Source organism: Ursus arctos, unplaced genomic scaffold (genome assembly GCF_023065955.2).
Source record: "Ursus arctos isolate Adak ecotype North America unplaced genomic scaffold, UrsArc2.0 scaffold_7, whole genome shotgun sequence".
NCBI lineage: Eukaryota > Metazoa > Chordata > Mammalia > Carnivora > Ursidae > Ursus > Ursus arctos.
The window spans coordinates 19,708,307-19,732,929 of NW_026623089.1; positions in this window are offsets into that span (position 1 = coordinate 19,708,307).

Consider the following 24,623-nt stretch of genomic DNA (forward strand, 5'->3'; position numbering starts at 1 on the left):
GCAGGGGATGGATGAAATGCCGAAGGTGGCCAAAAGTTACAAACTTCTAGTTGCAAAGTAAATAAGCTATGGGGATGTAGAGTACAGCACATTGACTATATTTAATGATGCTGTTTTGTGTATTTGAAAGTTGCTAAGAGAATAGATCTTAAAAGTTTTCATCACAGGAAAATAATGGTAACTGTATGTGCTGATGGTTGTTAACAAGACTTACTATGGTGATCATTTTGCAGTATACACAAGTATTCTGTTGTACATCTGAAACTAACATAATGTTATATGTCAGTTATATCTCAATAAAATATCAAACAAGTCAAGTCATGTTACCATATCATCTGAGGTGTTATTTTCCTCTTAGACTGACATGACATGCCATCACCTCAAACTTCTATGCCAAAGGCAAGAGGGGAATGGGATGGTCAAGTGCTTTTCCCTGGCTGCTGTCCATAATCTACTTTATGATTATGCCTCTTTTTCCCAACTGAGAATTATGACTAACCCTTACAACAGCATCGAGATAGGTGTTCTTATTTCTCTTTTACCAATGGGAATATTGAAGCTCAAATGGGCCAATTGCCAAATAATGCATAAGGGGTGGAGCTGGAATTGTAACCCCAGATTGTCTGGCTCAGCCTAAAGCCCCGTCACTCTTGGGTCATTTGCTTCCTTATGCCCAGTGAAGCTGAAAGTGGGTTTGCTTTTTCCACCCTGGGGAAAATTACTCACTTAACCCAGTCCTAGTGACTCCACTTTATACTCTCTCCTGTATTTGTGGCTTTCAGTGGAGTGTGTTAAACTGAGATGGGCTGGTTCAGCCCTGGGATGCTCTGGACGGTGTGTGCTCAGAGGCGTTGATTCGAAAGGAAAAGGCAGAAAGAGGACAGGAATACTGCTAAATGGTGCAAAAATGGATGAGTTTGTCATGCAAAAGACAAGTAACATCCGGATCCCCGGACATGCCCCTGACTTTGAGAAGGACTAAGACAGGCAGCCTGGGTGTAACATTCCTTCCCAGCTTCAACTTATTGCTGTCCCTGGGCTGCAAATTGGCTTCCATGCTGCGTCTTTCTTGTCCTTTTCTCTTCAAGTCTGTAGATACGTATTTTAGCCTGGCTTCACTGGACACCCCTGTCATGCAGGAAGGACAAGTGAGACACGCACAGGGTCTAGGTCTTCCTGCTTCCAGCATGTTCCCGCCTGTCACACCTCTCTCTGGGTCATTCACTCCTGTTCTTGATGTTTCTCACTGGGTCTTTCTTCCTCAAGCATCGTAGCCAGAAGGAAAAGGAGGTCACCCTTCCACTTTGTGTCTTCCTCTTAATCACATGCCCTGTAATCTGTGAAGAGAAGAAATCTTGTGATTTCACTGGAGGAAGTTTTTATCTCAAGTGAGGATCTTTCTGAGAAGACCTTTTGTCACCTTTTCTGAGGTTCCACCTGGGCAGAAGGTTGCCCTGCTACCGGCCTATCATCTTCTCATTGCGTGGCCCAGAACTCAGTGGATATTAAGGATGGCTGGTCACCATTTATTCTTCACAAGAGCCATCACATTTTGCCACCTCCACTGTGTTTACTCTCCTCTGGACTCTGGAACTGGCCCAGATGGTCTCTGTGTCTATGACCTTTCTCAGGGATCTATTCTGGCCAAACTTAAAGAGCTCTGGTAGCTCCCTCTAAGTCCTTTCCATATTTTGATGCATACTTGAGGGCAGACCTGCCCATTAACAGGGGCGTTTACTCAATCTTTCCCATCTGGGTGATTTCCAAAAAAGCTCCTTAACAAAGCCTGTGGGGTATTCTCAGCTCAGTCCAGAATACAATAAAAAAAAGTCCTATCTACAATAAAGGTTTTTACTAGGAATCTTATTTATGTTTTTATGGTTCCTGAAGCTCTTCTTTAATTACTGCCTACAGAAGATCTGTCATGAATGATAAAGGATCATTCTCCTTATTACCTTAAATTTACTTCCTTCCACCCAATATATTAACCTTTATTACTACAAGTTATGGCTGTTAGGAGCCAGAGCTAAGGAATAAAGTTTACTTCCATTTAAGATGTAAAAGCAGGCAAGTCACTGCTTTCAGTAGAGAGTAGGATGAGGAATAGAGACTATGTCATTTGGTGGATACATAAAAATGCATTATGTTCCTTTTAGAAGATAATTATCTAGGAGTCATTTGCCTAGTTCAGTTAGAAGTTTCTTTCTGAGGTGGAAAATGAGGAGGAAAAAAAAAGAGGAAAGAGAGAAAGATGGATGGGCTGACAGATGGACTAATTAAGTAATGAAGAAACAGAAGAGATGAGAAGATTATAGACCAGGAAGACAGCAGCTCCCTCGAAAGCAGCAGGATGTGAAATGTCTCCTGAAAAAGAAATAATAAAACAGATGGTTTGAGTTAAATAAATGATGTTTGGTTATTGAAAAGTGCATTCTTCCTAGTTTCTAACACATTTGAATGTCTCTCTATAAGAAAAATGGAACAATGCTCATTTTGGATGCTTAACGATAAATATTAGTCTTTTACTATTTTACGTTTTGTTTAGAGATCTTGAAGCTCTTTCTTAGCTTAGAGCTTTGCAAGCTCTCCTTCATAGGGGTAAAGGCATAACTTTGTTTTATCAATTGGATAGTTGGAGTCAAAGGAATTACCTCTCAAAGAATGATGTAAGAAAAGGCACTACTTCTCGGTAATTTCTCCAGGCCTTCTGCTGGAGGGCTCTGGTTCATGACTTGTGGTTCCACATCTTGTTCCTTCCATCCTTCCATTCTGTATTAATCAGAATTGTGTTGGTTATTATTATCAAAAACCTAAGTCAAACTGACTTTATCTAAACAAGTAGTGAGTAAATAAGTCCGAGAAACCTGACTCTTGCCTTCTGGCGTTCTAACAACATCATTGGGTCTGTCTCTGATTCTATGCTAGAAATGTTTTTATTCCATTAAATTCAGTTCTTGTGAATTTTCCAGACTGTGAACCTCCCAGTAACTCATAAAAGCAAGAAAATAAGTAACTATGTGAGCCTTGCTTGGGTTATTCTCTACCAAGCTCTTTCTCCTGCCAGTTACAAACTGCTCTCCAGAGCTACAGCCCTAAATGGTCCTCAGAATCTACAATCCCCCAGAAGAGTGGTCAGTCAGTCTCTAGGAAGTATTCTGTTCGGCTGATTGGTGTATATTCTCACTCATTTCTCAGATAGGAATGGCGAGCCCCTTGACTGGTTGCTGTATCTGATTTACATGAAGAAGGAGACAGAAGGTTTCTGTTAGAGGAATAGATCAATAGTATAACAGGTGCTTTCAGGTCTCACATTTAGGTCTCTAACCTATTTTGAGTTTATTTTTGTGTGTGATGCTAAAAGGTGATCCAGTTTCATTCTTTTGCATGTAGCTGTCCAGTTTTCCTAGCACCATTTATTGAAGAGATCGTCTTTCCCCATTGTATAATTTGCCCCTTTTATTATAGATTTAATTGAACGTATAATCATGGGTTTATTTCTGGGCTCCCTATTCTGTTCCATTTATTTATGTGTCCATTTTTGTGCCAATACCATTCTGTTTTGATTACTAGAGCTTTGTAGTGTATCTTGAAATCTGGGATTGTGATACTTCCAGCTTTGTTCTTCTTTCTCAAGATTGCTTTGGCTATGGAGGGTCTTTTGTGGTTCTATAAAAATTTTTGTATTATTTGTTCTAGTTTTGTGAAAAATGCTGTTGATATTTTGATAGAGATTACATTGAATCTGTAGATTGCTAGAAGAAAACACAGGTAGCGATTTCACTGACATTGACTGTAGCACCATTTTTCTAGATATGTCTCCTGAGGCATGGGAAACAAAAGCAAAAAGAAACTATTGATTCTACACCAAAATAAAAAGCTTTTGCACAGCAAAGGAAACTATCAACAAAACAAAAAGACAACCTACTGAATGGGAGAAGATATTTGCCAATGATATATTTGATAAAGGGTTAATATCCAAAGTATATAGAGACCTTATACAACTCAATACCAAGAAAACAAACAATCCAATTAAAAAAGGGACAGAGGCCCATGAACAGACATTTTTCTAAAGAAGACACACAGATGGCCAACATGTACATGAAAAGATGCTCAACGTCACTAATCATCAGGGGAATGCGAATCAAACCCACAAAAAGATATCATCTTATACCTGTTAGAATGGCTAAAATAAAAAGAAAAAAAAACAAGAAATAATAAGTGTTGGAAAGGATGCGGAAAAAAAGGAATCCTCATACACTGTTGGTGGGAATGTAAATTGGTATAGTCACTGTGGAAAACAGTATGACGGTTCCTCAAAAAATTAAAATTGAAATGCCATATGATCCAAAAATTCCACTCTTTGGTATTTACTCAAAGAAAATGAAAACAATAATTCAAAAATATACATGCACCACTAGTTTATTACACCATTATTTACAGTAGCCAAGAGATGGAAGCAAACTAGATGTCCACTGATAAACACATGGATAAGAAAGACGTGAAAGAGTTTTATATATATATTTGTATATTATATATATCCTATGTATATTATATATATCATATGTATATAATATATATGTGTGATATATAGCACATATATATAAAATAGAATATTACACAGTCATAAAAAGGGTGGGATTACGCCATTTGAGACGACATTATGTTAAGTGAAATAAGTCAGACTGAGAAACACAAATATTCTATCATTTCATTCTTAAATGGAATCTGAAACAAGAACAAGTGAATAAACAAATAAGAAGCAGAATCAGACCTATAAATACAGAGAAAAAAAACTGATGGTTACCAGAAGGGATGTGGGAGAGGGTTGATCAAAATGGGTGAAGGGGAGTGGGGGTACAGGCTTCCAGTTAGGGGATGAATAAATCATGGGAATAAAAGGCACAGCATAAGGAATAAGTCAATGGTATTGTAACAGCGATGTATCGGGACTGATGATAGACACACCCGTGGTGAACATAGCATACTGTATGTAGTTGTTGAATTACTATAATGTAACACTGTGTGTCAACTATATTTAAATAATAATATTAAAAAGTTTAACAGATGCCAACTACACATTCTATTCTGTAGAACTTTTCCGCAGATTAGACATCTTGGTTCCCATCTCATTTTCTTAGCATCCATATCTGATACAAGTGCTAATCGGAAAATTTGCAAAGTGGATGTTTCTGTTTCCTACATTAACTGCCTGTTCTTATGCTGTTCCGCTGCCCAAAAAGCCCACCCCTCAGCTTGCCTTTATCCTACCCTTTCATTGACTTCCTCTTAAACTCCCACAGCAGTTTATATCACCCAGCTTGGTGCTTAATAGTGGGCCATCCTGTGGTCTTTCCTGAAATGTACTGTGTGTTAGTTTCAGTGTCCTAGCCAGATTGTAAAGTCCCATACGGAGTGCATCCGGCTTCACATCCTGCCCATCCCCCCTTGGCACATAGTGCATACTCAGGACTGTGATTTGATGTTCAGGATTGTACATAGTTTGTACCTATTGCCTAGTTTAGTCGTTTGTAAAAATGGAGATGATAATGCCAACTATAGAGCTCATATGAAGAATAAGATGATATCTCTGAGGTGCTTATCACATAACAAGTCTGTAATAAATAATGCATATATGTATATACATATATATATACACACACACACACACACACACATATGTATAATTTGTATGATAAATTTCCTGAAGGCAGAGTACATGCCTTTTCTTCCTTTTTTCTTGTACTGCCAGAGGTAGCATACCATAGGCACTCAATGAGTCTGTGACCATCTGATTTTAATACTCAGGTTCTAATTTTGCCATCTTTCACATAAGGTCATGTTTATTAAAACAATTGCTGCTGTTAATATACTCTTACAGAATTTCCCTTCTCAGAGGAAGACAAGGTCATAGGGAAACATCTGAAAGCACAAAGCACAAACATAAGCAAGCCGCTGAGCATGTGCAATTCTTCCCAGAAGTCCTCCTGTCTTTCTGGTCTATGAAGTCTTTGTAAACTAGCACAAAGAAAGGGTAGGAGTGGGGAAAGGGAGTGGTAAGGAGTCCAGATTCTTCTGGTAACTCTCTGATGGATAATCCTTTCTCCTCTCTGGATGGTGCTTGGAGAAATGACCAACTTCAGTTTTGTTAAAGAAATACAGTGAAAGCTAATATGTCTCATTTTGCTTTTAGTTTTCAAACTAAGGACATTGGCACACAGCTAATTAGGCTTTTAGTTATGGATAACTCTGGTTATGAATTTTCATGCTTTTATAAGCCACTGGGACATTCACAGTCTGGAATTTCCTAAGAATGAATTTAACAAAATAAAAACACTTCTGGCATAAACAAGGACAGAGCCAGCAGTTTCTTAATGAGAAAGATTTTTTTTAAAACAATGAGCATCTAAGGAAAACACTAAGATTGAAAAGTGGAGATAGAAACAAATGCTGTTATTCACAGTCTCTGGGCATAATCTCCTTAGATGGGATGAGAGATCTTGGGTTCGTTTTTATGAGAGCTGACGATATGAATGGGTGGCAGCATGAGTCAGAGAATAGAAAATCAAGTCCCTATAGGACCCCTGGATCTTATGAAAGCCTCAAAAATGTACAACAATTTATTGCTCTTTTGGGAGTCACTGTAGTTTCCTGATAGACACCACTGATTGGCTTTGAATCAGACAGAACTGACTTTGACACCTGGTTCTACCATCTCTTAGCTTCTAAGATTTAGTTTTCTCATCTCTACAAGTCTGGGTAATAGTGGTGCTCATACATTGACTTATCTGAGTCATACACGAGAAAGCATCTGAACAGCATTCTGCACAATTCTGGTAGTGAGTCAGCACTCACTACTGGTGGTGATGGCAATGTTGCACCTGAATCTTTCTCTTTCTTCATAACCATCATTTACACCACCCTTTTATTATTTCATCATGTTCTTTTTGACCTTGTGCTTACATTTTTGTGTATTAATATTACCTTATATTATTATTTATAAAATACTCTCAAATGTTAATTTGTCTGGTCTTAAAGCAGTAATAAGGTAGGCAAGGCAAGCACTATCATTCTCATTCTGAGATTAAGAAAGTAAAACACCGAGGCTTTAGAGAAGGTCAGTGACTTCTTACTTTTACATATTTAGTAGCTGGAGGGGCCACAATGAGAGTTCAGATCATCAGCCATAGTGCTTGTCATTTGTCTGTTTTAGATACAGAAGAATCTGTCCATGATTAATTTTAAGAAGTCAACTGCTAAAAAAAAAAAGGTTTGGAAACCATAAGAATGAATTCTATCGAACGTCTCCTGATGACTAGCCCCCAGAGCTTCTGTGGCCAAGGCTGAGAGAGACCTGTGGGTTTTGCTGAGGTCTTGAATGTGCCTAATTTGGAGCTGAAAGCTGCCTTATCCAGTCCTGCAATTCTAGCCTTAAAATTAACAACATGCCCACACTCCAATATTGGAGGAAACCAGGAAATTACATAATAATGTACCAGGGGAGAGGAGATTGCTTTCTGATCCTCCAGGCATTTGTTTTATGTACTGACACAAGAACATTTGATTATTCCCTTAGCTGTCTTATGAGGAATGGCTATAAATGCTAATATGCATCAGGAAATTACCTGGCCTTCCTCTAACTGTGGGAACAAGCTCCATGAAATCATGGCATGCCTGCCTGTATTTTCTGTCACTGAGATGCACCACACCTTTGGTCGTCACTCCGCTGGGTCTTGGTCTCAGGAAGAACCTCTGGTCAAAATTCATGAGTTACAGTCTGTCCTCAGAGTCAGTTTACTCCCCAAATTGTGTGCTGAAATTTCTTGGCAGACATAAACAGTGGTAAATAATTTTTCTTATAAGAGGAGAAATATTCCAGAAGAAAGAAAAATCCTAAAACTTAATCTAGGAGTGGCTAAGGGAAATCGTGCAGTGAGTGAGAAGCATGGGTCCCCTTAGTTTGTCATGTCAGAAATGGGGTCATGCTGAGACAGGTCTTTGCTTATCAAAGCCTCCTAAGATTTGATTATTCCACAAATATTTATTGCGTACTTGCCTTGTGACTTGCTCTGCGCTAGATACTCCGTACAAATTATCCTGAGATCTTCACAGTCACCCTATGTATGCTGCAGTTACTTTGGGTGGCTCAGATTAGTTCTTCCACAAGACCATTGCTTTGAAATATCACAACATTTTCTTTATTGATTTATTTGTGAAGTATCCAAATGCAAATGCAAATCAAAATGCAAACCAAATGCAAACCAAAATGCAAAGTAATTTGGAATCAGTGCAGTATTGCATAAAGAGGACACAGAGGACACAATCAGCCTCCAGGCTGCTGGCTGTCTTGCTGGTAGACATCTTCACTTATCAATGCTGACACTGTTGCCTATTTCTACTGCTAAGAGCATCCGCTCATATACTTCTGTTCAGTCCTTCAATGGTGAACTTAGCTAATGATGCTGTTCATTTAAAATTTTTTTTTTTTCAACTAAATGAGGCATTTGGGATTCTAAACTCATTCATCTGAAAATGTTTTTGCAAGATCTGAGACTATTTTATCATTGACTTGTTTACCCATCCAGGCATTCAACAATAAATACTGGACACCAACACCTGCGGAATGTGGGGTAAGCAATAGAAATAAGGCACTGAGAGAGGGAGGCCTTGACCTTATAGACCTTGCATTCTACAGGGGAAGACAAATAAATAAATAAATAGACATTAGCCATACGGTATGGTAAGTGCTTTGATGGGGTAAGTGTGAGGTTCTTTGCAGGACTTGGCTGGGGTGCCTCAGGGAGGTCATCCGATAGCAGTTTTTCCCAACAGCCTACTTTGCATATGATATGTTCAGGGAAGCCTGTATCAGACCCACTTGGAATGTTTTTAAAAAATACAGATTCCAAGATCCAAATGAATTTCTGTGATTAGGGCAGAGTAATCTGCATTTTAACAAAGTTCTCCACCTGAGTCTCAGGCGCAGTGAAGTGTGAGAACCACTGATTTAGATTGATTGACAAGTTAAATGCTTGTTCCTTCTTCAACACCTATGTAATAATCAGAAATCTGCATCAGAATATAACAGCAAGTGTGTTGTCATAGAGATAGTCTTGATTCAAATGTAAATCATTGCTTTTTTTTTTTTTTTGTATTGTTAGTCACAAATTGCTTGCGGCCCACACCTTAATTATCAACAAATAGAAAGCTGTGTTTTCTAGCAGTTAAAGTTCGGATTCTGGGGTAGGGCTTTTTCTTACCAACTGTATAACTTTGCCTAAATTACCTGTGCCTTAGTTTTGTCATTTGGAAACAGGATGATAATAAGATTCGTACTACGTGGACTTGCTGTGAGGACTAAATAAATTTATATATGTGAAGTATTCAGAAGAGTCCCTGTCACGTCCTCTTTGTCTCACCTGGACTCAGCTGCCATTCTAGATCAGTTCCTATCTGTTACCATCCTTTTCTTTGTGGATCACTGCCCTCTTGTCTTTTTGAAGGGGGACATAGTGGTGAGTTTTGTCCTGAGGAAGTACACGACGGAAGGACCTGATCTTCATTTAAGGACGTCCCCTGTGAACGATTTATTTTGTGGAGTGTTGTCTCATCTGTGCTCACGCAGTGTAGCAGGCAGAGTAATGGCCCCCAAAGATGTCTATGCCCTAATCTCCATGCCAAAACAGGGAAGAAGGGATTTTTCAGATGCGATTAAGAACCTTGGGATGGGGAGAGTATCCTGGAACATCCAGGTGTCCCCAATGTAATCACATGAGTCCTTAAAAGTGGAGAACTTTTCCCAGCTGAATCGGGTGGAGATGCAATGTTTTTGGCTTTGAAGCTGGAGGAAGAGGCTAGGAGCCCACAAAGCAGACAGCCTACCAAAGCTGGAAAAGGCAAGGAAATAGATCTCCCCTAGAACCTCCAAAAGGGAATGAAGTCCTGCCAACACACTGATTCTAAATTGGTAAGATCTTTGTCAGAATTCTGATTTACGGAACTGTAAATTTGTATTGTTTAAGCCACTTAGTTAGTGGTAAGTTGTTACAGTAGCAATAGGAAACTAATATAATCTTTAGAGCCCTCTGTTTTGTTTTTTCCTGTAGAATAATATGTATCTGACCCTTCATTTTAATCTTTTGTACCCAGAAAATAATTCCTTCCCTCCGTACTGGTGCACCCCCTAGTCCTTTTTTTTGAAATCATTGGAAGTGAGGATTTGCCTTAAGTATAATAATCTGAAGGCTGATATTTAATTTCAGCAGATGATCCATTCTCTAGCATGCTGTGTATAAGTCAGAATTTCTCCTATTCTTCTTCACATCACATCCCCACCTTCCTAGTATTTAGTTATATTTACTTCTCTTCCCTTAACCTTCAGAAGTTTGTATCTACGGAATGTTCACCAGGTGATTTCTTGAACAGTTCTATTCTTGTTAAACTCCCATTTCATAGGTTCTTCTGAAAATGTGCCTGGAAATAAGGCCTGGATAATTGGCAATCACATCATATGCCCCACCACTCTAAAACGCCATAAAATTATAGTCCAACTAAATGAACCTAAAAGAAATAATGCATGTGGAATATTGAAAGACCCTGACTAAGAGATTTTTGCATGTATTTTAAAAATAGGCTGTTACATTAAACTTAGGTTGCTTAGTGAAGATAATTTTTAAAGCTATGTTTAAAAATATATTTAAATTAAAATGTAGTTAAAAGGTAGAACGGAGCCACTTATAAAATCTCCTCTACTCGAAAACATCCATGGAAGTAAATGTCTTCTGCACACTTAGATATGGTTTATGGCATCTAGATTGTGCGGGAGGAACAATAACAGAGTTTGCAGCTCACTGAGAACACCCAAATTGATTTAAGCTTCTTTTCATTGGAGCATACATTTATGACAGGCGCCATCAGCAAGAGCTTAATTTTCTAACTTATTTAAGCATTCACAAAGCTGTTTGACTTCTCCTCCAAGGGAACCTTCTGGTAGTTTGTGTCGGCTGCAAGATATTTTCTTCTGGGAGAATCTAAAGCAACCGGAACCTGTTTATCCTGGAGTTGAAATGCCCGGGGATCATCTCAGGTGAAAGTAAGTTCCCAAGCTGTTTCACGGTGATGTCATCAGAAATGTTGAGATCTTTAAGACAGTTTGGTGCATTCTCTGCTTAATGCCTTGGTGCTATTCTAATTATTGGAGAGTATTGATTTCAGGCCATCCTTGATGGAGGGCCAAGATGTGTCAAAGTGCACTCAGAAGTCAGGAGAGGGATATCTCGGTGCCATCCATATAAGGAACAGTTGGAGGCATTAAGACTACTTCACCTGGGGCGCCTGGGTGGCTCAGTCAGTTAAGCCTCTGCCTTCGGCTCAGGGAGTAATCCCAGGGTCCTGGGATAAAGCCCTGAGTGGAGATCTCTGCTCAGTGGGGAGTCTGCTTCTCCCTCTCCTTCTGCCCCTTCTCCAGCTCGTGCATGCGTGCGCGCTCTCTCTCTCTCACTCTTTCTCTCTCTCTTAAAAAAAAAAAAAAAAAAAAAAGACTGCTTCACCTGGAGAAGAAAGATCTGGTGGGGTATGATAGCCAGATTCAAAGTCTGAAAGGACGGCATGTAGAGAGAGAGTTTGACTTATCCCATCTTTCTGAAACGGGTAGAAATAGAGCCAGTGGATGAGAGTTACTGAGGTTGATCTAAATTTTTTATAAAGAAGAGTTCCTGGGATCGGAACTGGATGAAGATGGAGAGGATGAGCTCTCTGTCCCTAGCGTTGCTCAATCATAGACAAGAAACTTGTAACTCCATTAGGATCCTTGAGCCATTTATTCTCTATCACAGTCTCTCCGCTGCTGAGAAGTTCAGGTCTCTGCCCCCAAAACCTGATGCCCAAAGGGTAGATGGGACATTTCTTTGCCAGAAATGGCAACTCTCGGCCACCATTCCTCCTCCTACCCAGGGCACATATTCTAAATGATCACAGGACTGTCTTCTGCCCAATAGAACCTCAGAATCCTTCTCAACGTGATATGCTGCCATTATTAGAATTGGCACACAGATGAAATCTACTTGTTACCTCTGCTTAAGGGCAAACCTGGGGTGCTCTTTATTATCCTCTCCATTCTCTACATAGCCCTCTGTGTTCTTTTTTGTGATACTTGGGCTGGGCTTCTGCAAATTCTGTTTCTGCTTTGCAAGTTGGATTACTGATACTCTAGAGGGACGCTGAAAGGCTGAAGGAGGAAGAAGAGACTTTCTCTCCCTTCCCATTTTCTGAGGCTTTCTGCTGCTTTTCTGTAGTGGCAGCTGATCCCAGTTTTCAGTTTCTCTAACAAACAGAAGCAGCCTCATGGTATGTTCCTCAGCGATCACAGCATCTTCCAGCCAGTGTGCCCCTCGGAGGTCTGAATTTCAACTGCACAGGGCCACTCCTCCAGCTTCTAAGTAATAATTATTCCAACTTTTTTCCGTGTATTCCCCATCCCTAGGGGTAGTGGCTCTTTCTACAATTGTCACTTCTGTGATGCTAGTCTCTTCTTATCTTTTTGGTTACCTTCAACTTTTCCCGAATTAGGAAGTTTTTCATTTTTTTGCTCAAATAGCCGGTATGGGTTTTGGTCTCTTGATTCTTTCGCCACATCTCCCATCAGCACTCATGTCTGTCTTCCTAACATTCTCTTTTCCCCTGCTCTCACTGGTGACCCCGTAACTTGCTAATCCCTGCCTACACATTAGCTGATACATAAGGTTTAGTACCAGCGGCTGTAGGTGGTTGTGGCCGTTGTGCACTGACAAACGCTAGAGGGCGCCGTTCGCATTCGTAATCAACATTGATCTCTACATTTAGGACAACTTCCCAGCAGTTAAGGAACAGAAGGCATTTTAAAATTTACGCTGAGCTAGTGATGCTTTAGCCTGTAACTGATTAAGGGCTAATTGTGTTTGACTTGATTCTAGACGGAGCTGTAAGGGACTTTGACGTCATCCAGTCCTGTGTGTTCATTTTCAAGATCAAGAAATTTAAGTCTCAGAAATGATGGCGCTAGTGCTAGGCTTCCTGGTGACTTGGAGCTGAAATTAGAACTGCAGACGTCAGACTCAGACAGCACGACCACAGAGAAATAACGGAACACAAATTCACTCTTTAAGGGGAAAGGCCAGTTCCGAGGGAGGTACCGACAAACCGTGTGTCTCTGCAACCCTCGTGTCCTCTCTGGCCTTCTCTGGCTGCAGAGGTTAGTAATGAGACCAGGCTGTTGGTGGGAGAAAGCCGGCTCCAGAAGATACTGTGGGTGTTGCTGAGAGGATGGGACTTAAAAACCCATAGATCATTAAAGTGCCCTTTTAAGCGTGTCAGAAAGATAAGAAAAATAATGGAGAGAGATTGGCTCCTACAGATCAGATACAGACCATGTGTGTTCATGACTTGATGAGTTTTATGCAGAATAAAATTGTTAATGGCCGAATGTGATGACAGTTAATATCCTATAAGAGTATAAAACAGTACAATGCAGGATAAAAGCATTATACAGTAATTACAAAGTGCCCATAATTAAATTTCAACAAGAAATTTATGTACAAAAAGGATCTGAAGGAAAGAAGATGTGGACTTCAGCAATGGGAAGGCTGGTGAGGAGGAAGGGGATGCGTCACAAATCAAGATGTTTGTGAAAATGAGGAAGAAGGGGGTCTCTAGCATGTAGCCAGAAGCATGTGCTTCTGCCCTCAGTGTAGAAAAGTCCGAGTGGCAGGTGAGAAAACAGGGGAACTAACATCACACCCATCCTTCTGATCCCAGTACTTTTGCCACTGCCAATATCTGAATCCTGAGCTTTCTGTGGGTGAAATTTAATTATTTTTAAATAATGACTACCACTTCTTGTACCAGATATTTTATTAGGCACTTTGTACACATTGTGCTACTTAACCCTCTTAACAATTTATGTTCCTTGTTCTAGAGACAAAGAAACTGAAGCTCCCAGAGGCTAATTGTCCAATAGACAGGAGTCAGGATGTTGCTTAACGTCCCACAATGCACAGGACAGCCTCCCCTGACCCCCAGCAAATAACTGTCTGTCCCAAAATGTCATTAGTGTCAAGGTTGAGAAACTGTCGTGGTTAATTGGGTTTTTGTTTTTTGTTTTTTTCCTTAATCTATTACCATTCTCTGTCATATTTAGGAGCGAGAGAACATGATTATTTTCACATAGGTTGTGAGTTACATTTGCTCTTACATGTACAAAGGTGAGAGAAACCTAGGATCTTGGGAATAAATATCCAAACTTCTGATTATTTAGGAAGAAGCAGAATGCTAAAACAAAGTTCTAAGAGGGATTATAAAAATAGATACAGGAGCAAGGGGTATAGTAGCTACTCTGAGGCAACAAGAACGTGGCAGAGGAGGGTCCTCTAAAGAGGGACTGAGTAGGACTTGCACTCAATTCCTGGAGCAGATGCTGGGGTTCCTCTTACAGTCTTGGAAAATGATCATGCCTCTCCTTTGGCTCATAGCCCACGCAGCCTGGAACTATGATTTAAGTATGTGTCACTTCCTTCCAGATAGGTTAGTAGCCCCTGGAGGACAAGGATGCCAGTTATCATCTCTCCAATTCCTAGCCTTAAATTTGGTAGGTTCTCAGCTGTGATAAAATCTGAAACATGCAACTTCTTTAAGGAATCCCATTCATCCACAAGAACTCATGATTCGATAGTTGTAAAAGAAAAGGAAAGAATGTTATTTGATATCTTTTCCATATATTTTTAAAAACAGTCTTTTTTTTTTTTTTAAGATTTTATTTATTTATTAGAGAGAGAGACAGCCAGCGAGAGAGGGAACACAAGCAGGGGGAGTAGGAGAGGAAGAAGCAGGCTCTCAGCGGAGGAGCCTGATGCGGGGCTTGATCCCAGAACGCTGGTATCACGCCCTGAGCCGAAGGCAGACGCTTAACGACTGCGCTACCCAGGTGCCCCTAAAAACACAGTCTTAAAATGGAAATTATTTATTTGGATTATGAACAACGTATTGCAAACAGTGTGCTCTGTGGCAAGGCAATTTCCCTCTTTGCCCAGGTTGCAAGCTAGAGAAGTCAGCTTTGATTTCTCCCTTCTCTGTCACAAATGTTAACAATTTTGTTAAAAAAAAAAAAAAAAGCCCCCCCAAACTGAATTAAATAATTTAACAAAAATGAGCCAAATGTTTTCTTCTGTTATTTTCTAACTAGGCAGCAGCTTTGTCTTACTTTAAAATCAATCTTAACCTTATTTTATTTTGTGTGCTTCCTGTTTCAAAACAAAACAGATTTCCAAAACCTTCCTTTTTCTTTTTCTTTTTTTTAAAACAGGGTTAATAAAACCACAGTGTCTTGTTAGATTCAGTTTAAGATTATTGTCCACATGGAAATCTTGAGGCAATCCATTCAATTCTAGAACACAGGGTTAGAGGGAGGATTCTTTCACAAAATAATTTGGTAAAATAAGTATTACGGAAAAGGCCTGGAAAAGAGGGACATGTTACTTTCTCCAAATCCTCCTAATGAATAGATAATCATGCCTTTCCTTGAAGGACTTCTTGGTAATTTGGGGGGGGGGGTGTACACAAACCTAATACTTTAAAATGGAGCAAAATGTGGGAATTTATCCATAGCGTAGATTATATTTGTTTTTAAATAACATTGCAAGATACTGAAATTTTGCCTATGCCCGATGAACTTTTAGGACCTTAAGAGTGTTTCACATACCATACAGCAATAGGTCAGTATACCGCGTTTGTCATTCAATCAAGTTTCATCAAATACTTAAGTCCACACTATATGCTAGACATCATTCTCCCTGTTGCTTCCCTCCATAGTCACGTTTACTCTTACAAGATTCCATTTTAAACGGAATGAAGTCCGTCCCTTCCCCAACCTGCTCAAGTCTGAAATTGAATGGAAAATATGAGCTGTGGATACTAAGGAAAATGTAATGTTTGTCCTTAACATTAACAAGTAAATGCGTATTCTATAACCAAATAAGGCGAATACCCTGGATCTGTCTGAAGTGAATTTATTCACTTTGTTTCTGACTGTTTTCTCTGCTGGCCACAGTAAATGTATCCTAACACAGTAGTTTTTATGCATTGTTATGTGGAGTTTATTTTCTCAAAATTGTCAAAATTTATTGTCTCAAAATTGTGTTTTGTCAAAATCAACATATAAGATCCAGGATTTGCCTTTATGTGGAGTTCATCTGTCCTTCTCCGTGGCCCCAGAGCGCTTGGGATGAATAATACTATTAGTTTCCTGGTGCTGTATGCGTGAGTGTGATAGAGTGTGTGTGTGTGCGCACGCGCGCATATTTCAGCATATGGTAATTACGATCCTTGGGGTGGAATAAAGCAGCCCTGCGTTCGAATCCCTCACTTCCAGACGGTGATATTCAGGAAGTTACTGAATCTCTCTGGACTTCACTTTTCACAGAATGGGCCTAAAAGAAGCTACTTTATAGTGTTATTGTGAGGATTAAAAATAATACTTTTTAAGCACCTCTTACAAAATAGTTCCTCAGTAAATAGTATTTTTTATCCTTGAATTAGAAATGTTCTCCAATGTCAGCTTTTTGGCAGTTTTTTTTCTTTTTTTTTTCTTATTTGGGGGAGGGTGGAAGAAGGGTTCGTACGAGTACATGTTCACAGAACATGGTCAGTACAGGTTGAATTGAATCCCTTGGCTGAATTTCTGTGTAAGGAACCTTCGGTAGTCCCCATCTCACAGATGATTCCAATTTGTTTTCAGCTTGCTGGGAAATATAGAAAATGTGTTCCCACTCAGGACTACTCCTTTCCAGAATACTCTCAGATCCAAAGTCCCATACTGATATTTCACTTTTTATCACTTTTCCTCAGGGGAAGACATTCCAACCATTCAAATAATGTCCACACAATTTCAACATTTAGACTTCATTTTTCATAATTCATTAATGGCAGAGTAAGTGTATTAAAAAAATGTGAACTTTGAGCAACCAGACTAGTAAACAAATAAACCAGTTGCCTGCCTTAATTTTAAAATTATACAAGGTTATAAGCATTTATTCTAGGATGTTAAAACATTGACATTTAAAAAAAATTTTTTTTAAAGATTTTATTTATTTATTCGACAGAGATAGAGACAGCCAGCAAGAGAGGGAACACAAGCAGGGGGAGTGGGAGAGGAAGAAGCAGGCTCATAGTGGAGGAGCATGATGTGGGGCTTGATCCCATAACGCCGGAATCCCACCCTGAGCCGAAGGCAGACGCTTAACCGCTGTGCCACGCAGGCGCCCCTGACGTTCTTAAAATTTTTAAGACAAAAAATGGTCCAGCTTTGAGCCATGTAAGATTTGAAGCCATATTAACAACCTGTCTTCATTAATTAAGATGGAGACATTTTGTAATAAGCTGGGGTTTTTTGTTTTTGTTTTGTTTTGTCTTTTGAGAGAGAGAGAGAGAGAGTGTGTGTGTGTGTGTGTGCAGGTGTGGGGAGGGGGAGAGAGAAAATCTTAAGCAGGCTCCACGTCCATTACAGAGCCCAATGTGGGGCTCAATCTCACAACCCTGAGATCATGACCTGAGCTGGAATCAAGAGTCAGTGGCTGTTTGTTTTTGAAACCCAAGCCTGACACGCCCTCATTTCACATCTGATGTGAGCGCTGCGGGCAAAACCAGCTTCCCAGCCAAGGGGACACCCAGGTACCTGTGGAGAACAGCTCACTCCTCATTCCACTGTTTTGCTTTTTTTCTGGCCAAATTGTCAGAAAAAATATCATTGTTTAAATTGTATAATTTTACTAAAGAAAATTGTCTTTTGCCTTGAATAGTTACCGATCTAATGATCCTGTGTATCCCAAAAGGTGCCCCATAGCTTCTAGGGGATTCAGAGAAAGGGACCAGATGGATAATGGGGACAGGGAAGTGACACAAATGAAGAAATTAAAACACACACATTCTCACACAAGTTGAACATCTGCTCATTGTAACACATGATAAACTGGTGTGTCATTCTTAAAAGGCTGATTTCTTACGCAGCAGTTCATGTCATGGTGCTATTTTTGAACTTGTTTGGAGGAAGATAACTTTTTATTATAGTTTTTTTTTTTTTTTTAAAGATTTAGGGCACATTGCAAAACTGTTATTTAGGTTTGTGCTAAGAAGGAAAACAGCTACTACCTTCCAGCCAATCACTGAGAATCATGAACATTATCTGCAGGGAATGACTTTTAAACAGAAAGGTAAATAAATCAGAACTCAAGCGATTATTTAAATGAGGTCAATATTACTCTAATGTATTCTTTAGATGCCCATGTCCTGTGGAGTAGCCAAGAATGAGAAGTAGTGTTTTCTAGCTTGTCTATTGTACCCACAGCCCATCCAGAAAGGTATCTACAGGAAGGGCATTGCCTGACTCAAATGTGGGCCCCGGTGTCACTGACCTTCGTCCAAATAGCTTTTATTTCAAGGACAGGGGAGCTGGGCTAGAGTTATAAACACCTATTAATTCACAGGGCCATACTCTTCTCAACATTTATGTCTAAAACAGTACAGGGGACTAGTTAATACCTTGAGCCTTGAAGACAGAAGGACATAGTTGCCAAGGCCAGCTCTGCCCTTGACTGGTGGTTGACCTTGAACAAGGAACTTAATCCTTTTGGGCCTCAGTCCCTTCATCTGTCAAATGTGAATACGAACAGGAGCTACTTTGCAGGGCATTTGTGAAGCAATATCTAGGGCGTGGAAGGTGGTCACAGAGAAGGTGCTGACAAATATTTTTTATTACGAGTGCCAGGACCCCATTCCAAGGACGTGTGCGTGGTTTTTTGGGGTTAGCTAGGCTAGTAGAAACTTGCAAGGCTTACAGGGCATTAACTGCAATCATAATGCCCTGTATGAAAGTGTGGAGCCAGTCTGCCTGGGTGTATCCTTCTCTGCCACTTAACTAGCTGTGTGACTTCATGCAAGTCACTTAATCTTTCTGTGTTTTAGTTTTTACAACTTTAAGATGTGAATTATAATCCTGTACACCTTAAAGGATTGTACTCAGTGTTAAGTGAGTTTATATTTGTAAAGTGTTTAGTATAATACCTGACATGCATTAAGTCTTATATGATTATAGTTATTTTTATTATGGAAGCCAGGCCACTGATAACTCTGGAATGGATATTCTGAAAGTGGTTTCTGCAAGAAAGAGGATGGGAGGAAGCCCTTCACTACTCTATAGGCTACTCTTAGGCTAATTCTCTTCGGGCTTTGGGCAAATTCATATTATGTATCAGGAGACTATAACTCAGAGACACCTTTCCTGGGAAGTTTCTTTCTCTATGCCTCTGGGAGCTCTTAGCACCTCATGCCTTATGAGACTGAAGGATCATCACACATACTGGTCTTTAAGTCCCTCCCTCATGCCCATCAGCCTTAGATAAGACAATTGCCCATTTGCTGACAAACCTGTCCCTGCACTGGAGCAATGCAAGAACGCTTTAAGAGCTGGAGAATGCAAGACCTCAAATGGCTCATTTTAAGAGATGAGGAAATGCCAGAGTTTGCAACAGGGCTTAGCCTAGAGAAGCTAGGGACTTTGAACCTCTGTAAATTAAGTAGGGAACCTAGAATGTACCCTGCTTTGGGTTAAGCCATTGTAGTAATACTTCCTGGTTCTTCCTCTTTTTCCCTTTAGTTTTGCTGAATACTCACTACCCCCTGGTTTTGATTCATTATTTTAGTCGGGGTAGGGTGGAATTAAGAATCTATTCCCTGGTCTTCCTCACTATCTGGAGTAGCTCTGCTACTGTTGTTATTAAGTCCTGTGTCTGATCCTTTGCTCTTTCTGTCCTCTGGTTGTAGGAGAAGAGAGTTTCTTTATGTGTTGCTAAGAAGGTCCTCTGGCTTTCACATTTCTGCTGTTGTCTTATGTGGTTTCTTTCTCAGGGATATCCGTGGTAGTCATCAACAGATCTCCAGATCCAAAATCCTTACAATTACTGTTTCTCGTGAAACTTCTATGTGCATGAAATACTGCACCCACCAGAGCATTCCCATCACACATGATCCCCTGAGCAAGCTGAACAATTACTGCACCTGTAGGCTGGGGGCTCTCGTTGCTCCACCCACCACCAGAGAGGGGGTCCTCATTGCTACCCTGCTGTTAGTAATCCAGTGCCAACATTTCATTTTAGAATCCGCTTCCTTGGATCACTTTAGGTTTCAACTGTTAGGTTGACTAACCCAGGTAATGGATGTTAGAAATCTCAGATTTACATGCAAACATTATTGGGGGAATACTTTCAGAAGCAACACCTGAGGGAGGTGAGGGAAGCAAGACTGGACAGATGAAGAAGTTGGACTGTATAATGCAATTACGGTGGAGTACTCAGATGATTCTATAAGGATCTCTGAACATGGTTTGTCCTTTTAGAGAGGTCCTTCTTTGAAGCAAGAGGTCTGGGTTTTATACCCCCCCCCCCACATTAAGCATTCATTGGATGAGAGCTGCCCTGGGGAGGAAACATGACCTTGATAAGCCAGCTCACTTTGGCCAAGATCAATTACTGGAGAGCCATCAGTCACCAGTACCAAGCCCCAGCAGCTGGTGCCACGAGCATCTCAGGCCTGAGGGAGGGGCATCTGGATGGTGCATTGTAGTATCTAGCACAGTAGCCACAGTAGTAAATAAAATAACTCACGTAAAATGCTTGGTGAGGTTCCTGATGCTACTAAAATTCTCAAAGAATTATGATGATCACTATTCTTTTCTTGAAGATCTGCGTTAGGCTGATCTATGGAATTTGCCAGGTGACTGGGTGAATATGATGTGGGTGGTGAATGGGATGGATTTTGGGTATGGGTAAAGGTCAGGGAGCACAGAGTTTCTGCAGGAACTGGGCTGAAAACTTGCATCTATGTCTGACCCACCTTTTTGCTTTTGTCATTACGGACTCGTGTTCCACAGGAGACTTGACTCTCTTCCTCCTCCACCGCATGGCGTGTCTTCCTTTTTCCTCCAAGAGTTTGACTCTCCTAGGGCCTGAAATTGCCTCTATCCAAATGCAGAAGAAAGCTGTGCCTTTCAGGAAAAATTTCAGTGATGTAGCAGGAGTAAATTTACTAAATGTATTTTCTTCTAGTTTGGAATTCAATGAAAAACCTAGAGTTTTTTTTCACTTGTGGACAGATTGTTAAATGGTATCTGAGCTAAAATCAGTCATCTGCGTCGTTAATGATGGTAAATCGTGGTCCTCACTTATTTATGGGGGGGGGACATCAACAGTGCATTAGATCAGAACAGGCTTGGGCATAAGGCAGATGGCATCTTTGTCCCCCCAGTACAAAATGTTCCCAATGTAGAATCAAACTCTATTTAAAAACAAGATTTTAAAGTTATTCCAGTAGATAGTTTGGCAAAGCCTTTCATTCCCAGGTAGACCAGGGCAATTGTGGAGCTCTGAAGTTTTATAAAATATAATGACTTCTTTGCAAAGAACTCCTAGAACAAAGTTCTAAAGATTCTACTAGGATTTTTATTTGGTCTTTTCTAGAGGGAGGGCTGCTGAGCTCTTCAATGAATTAGCACAAATAAACCCTTTTGCTGATTTTCCAGTCTCTGCCCCATAAAAGTAAGTTTGAATCAACTCAGTGACATTTTTACATGGAGCCTGAAAAATGTGTTATTGCAAAAGCCAAGATCTGCAAACCCCACAGGCCTTTCTCTGTGAACAACACTGAAGTGAACAAGAGCATTTGGAGTGAAACAGATTGAATGTTCTTTCATGTTGGAAGCACAGGAAGATTTACAAGCACGTGTCTGAGCTTCTCCATGGACACATTATGATTTAAGGTCTTATATTTTCCTTTTTCCAATAGACTTATTTGAACTTTTCATTGGAGTGGGTAAAGATAACACATTGACTGATGTAATTTTGAGGGGATGGAAGCCAATGAGTTGTGGCCTTGGAACTGTAGAGCACTGTAAATGCTAGTTGTTTTTAAGATGAGGACTGATGTCCTTATGGAGGCTATAATTTAATTAAGCAGGTAAGGACAGATATATATCCTAACAAGACAAATTTGTACACACATAAGATGATAAAAATAATACAAGGCGCTTTAAGACGCACCTGAAGAAAGGTTCCATTATTTATTCTCAGAGACCTAAGACAGGGACAATTCCTGTGAGGTGAGGCATTCGGGGAGTCTACAGGCAAGAAGTGTATCTTGAAAAACAGGTAGGATTCAAACTGACGGTGAGGAGGTTGCCTGGCTTTGTTCTGGAGCTCCTGGGTACTGCAGTGCCATCTGAACTCACAGCGCGCCTGGCTTACAGTCTCAAAAGGTGTTCTGACCAATTGATGTGGAGTGATGCGGAGAGAAGGCCTGGTGAAAGTGCAAAATAAAAACAGGCTCCTTGCAGAAAATTCTAGTTACTCTATAGCATTAAGAAAGCTGCAGTGCAGTTGAGACATTTTGGTTGAGGACATGGAGATGAGAGGATGTGGGGCTGGAGAAATGGAAACATAAGCTAGACCCATTCCGGCACTCTGACTGCAAAGAGCTCCCCACTCCACCTACACTTCCACTTAAAGGAAGTTTTTGAGGCTTCTACTTTGGCTCAACAGGGTGGGATTCTGCTCTCCCTGTCTGTCTGAGGAGTGCTTCTGCCCTGCCTTCATAGTGATGGATTTGCTAAACTGTTTAGCCAGGCATTTGCATGCAAATTGCAAGCCAAAGCCGCCTTAACTGAACTGTCATTGTTGGAGTTTCCCTTCCACCAAATGTAATAAAAATAAATGAGGGGCTAGAACCAGGTCCCATGAATAGGAACTGAGTGAGATTTTTGTTAGGTGGTTTTAATAAAAATGTGGACTTCCCTTCGTCTCCTTCTGCAACAACTGACTGATTCACATTATGATTGCATCCAAATCCCTCCACTTTACCATTCTCCAATTACAGACATGAAGGTGCTTTTTTATTGCTAGTTTATTGGCATGACATTGCAATCTTTCATTTAGAAAACTCAGTCTGTATACCTAACAAGTATATCCAAAACTCCTGGGATTTTCCTTCCACTAACAGTAATGTTCCTCCCTGCAGAGGCCTTGGCCTTGGCAATCACCTGCCCAGAGACCTGAATAAATGAATAAATATGTACTTTAAAGAGAAAGCAATGTCTTGAAGAAAAACTGTAGACTAAATCAGTATTTGGAAATAGTTAGGATCATATATCATAGGTTTGTATATTTTTCTTCTTGACTGAATTCAATAAAATTGGCATAAGACAAATTCACCAAAAAATTTAACTCTAAACTCAAGGCAAGTGGACTTCTCAGTGACTGAGAGCCCAGAATTTGCACAGGTTGTACTTCTGAGAATCTTCAAGAGAGCAGCCATTCTCTTTGCACATTGCTTTGCAAGAGACAAAGACGTTATCTGCGCATGACACAGCTAGAGATGGAGATGGGTGTGATGAACTTTCCTGGGTGGCCTTTGTTAAAGCAAACCAACTCTTCTTTCCCAGAATTCCTCATCTGTGCTTAGAACCCAGCACCTAACTGAAGGTGTGTGAAAAAACAAATGTAAACAAGATCTTAGCAAGAGCTCTTGACCATCGATTACTAGACAATGACCTTGAACATGTGTCCTTCCTTAAAAAAAACACAAGAATGAAAAAAATAAGACACAGACTGAAAGAAAATATTTGGAAAAGACACAGCTGATAAAGGACTGTTATTTAAGATACAAAGAACTCTTAAAACTCAACAATAAGAAAACATACAATCTATTAAAAAATGGGCCAGACCTTAACACACTCCTCACCAGAGAAGATGCACAGATGGCAAATAAGCACATGAAAAGATGCAGCACATCCTGTGTCATCAAGGAATTGCAGATTAAAACAGCAGTGAGATACCACTACATACCCGTTGGATGGCCAAAATCTGGGACACTGACAACAGCAAGTACTGGGGAGGATGTGGGGCAACAGGAACTCTTATCCACGCCTGGTGGGAATGAAAAATGGTGCAGCCATTTTGGAAGACAGTTTAGTGATTTTTTTATAAAACTAAACATACTCTTTCCATAGGATCCAGCAATCATGCTCCTTAGTGATTACCCAAAGGAGTTGAAAACTTACGTCTACACAAAAACCCGCACAGAGATGTTATAACAGCTTAATCATAATTGCCCAAACTTGGAAGCAACCAGGATGTCCTTTAGTTGGTGAATGGATAAATAAACCATAGTACATCTAGACAATGGAGTATTATTCAGTGTTAAAAAGAAAGAAACTACCAAGCCATGAAAAGACGTGGAGGAAACTTAATGCATATTACTAAATGAAAGAAGCCAACCTGAAAAGGCTATGTATTATATGATTTCAACTATATGACATTCTGAAAAAGGTAAAACTATGGAAACTAAAAATATCAGTGGTTGCCAGGAATTAAGGACGATGGGGAGGGATGATTAGATGGTGCACAGAGGATTTTTAGGACAGTGAAAATATGCTCTATAATACCATAGTATTGGATACACATCATTCTATGTTTGACCAAACCCATAAAATATACAACAGCGAGGATGAACCATAATATAAACTGTAGATTTTGGGTGATGAAGAGGTCTCAGTT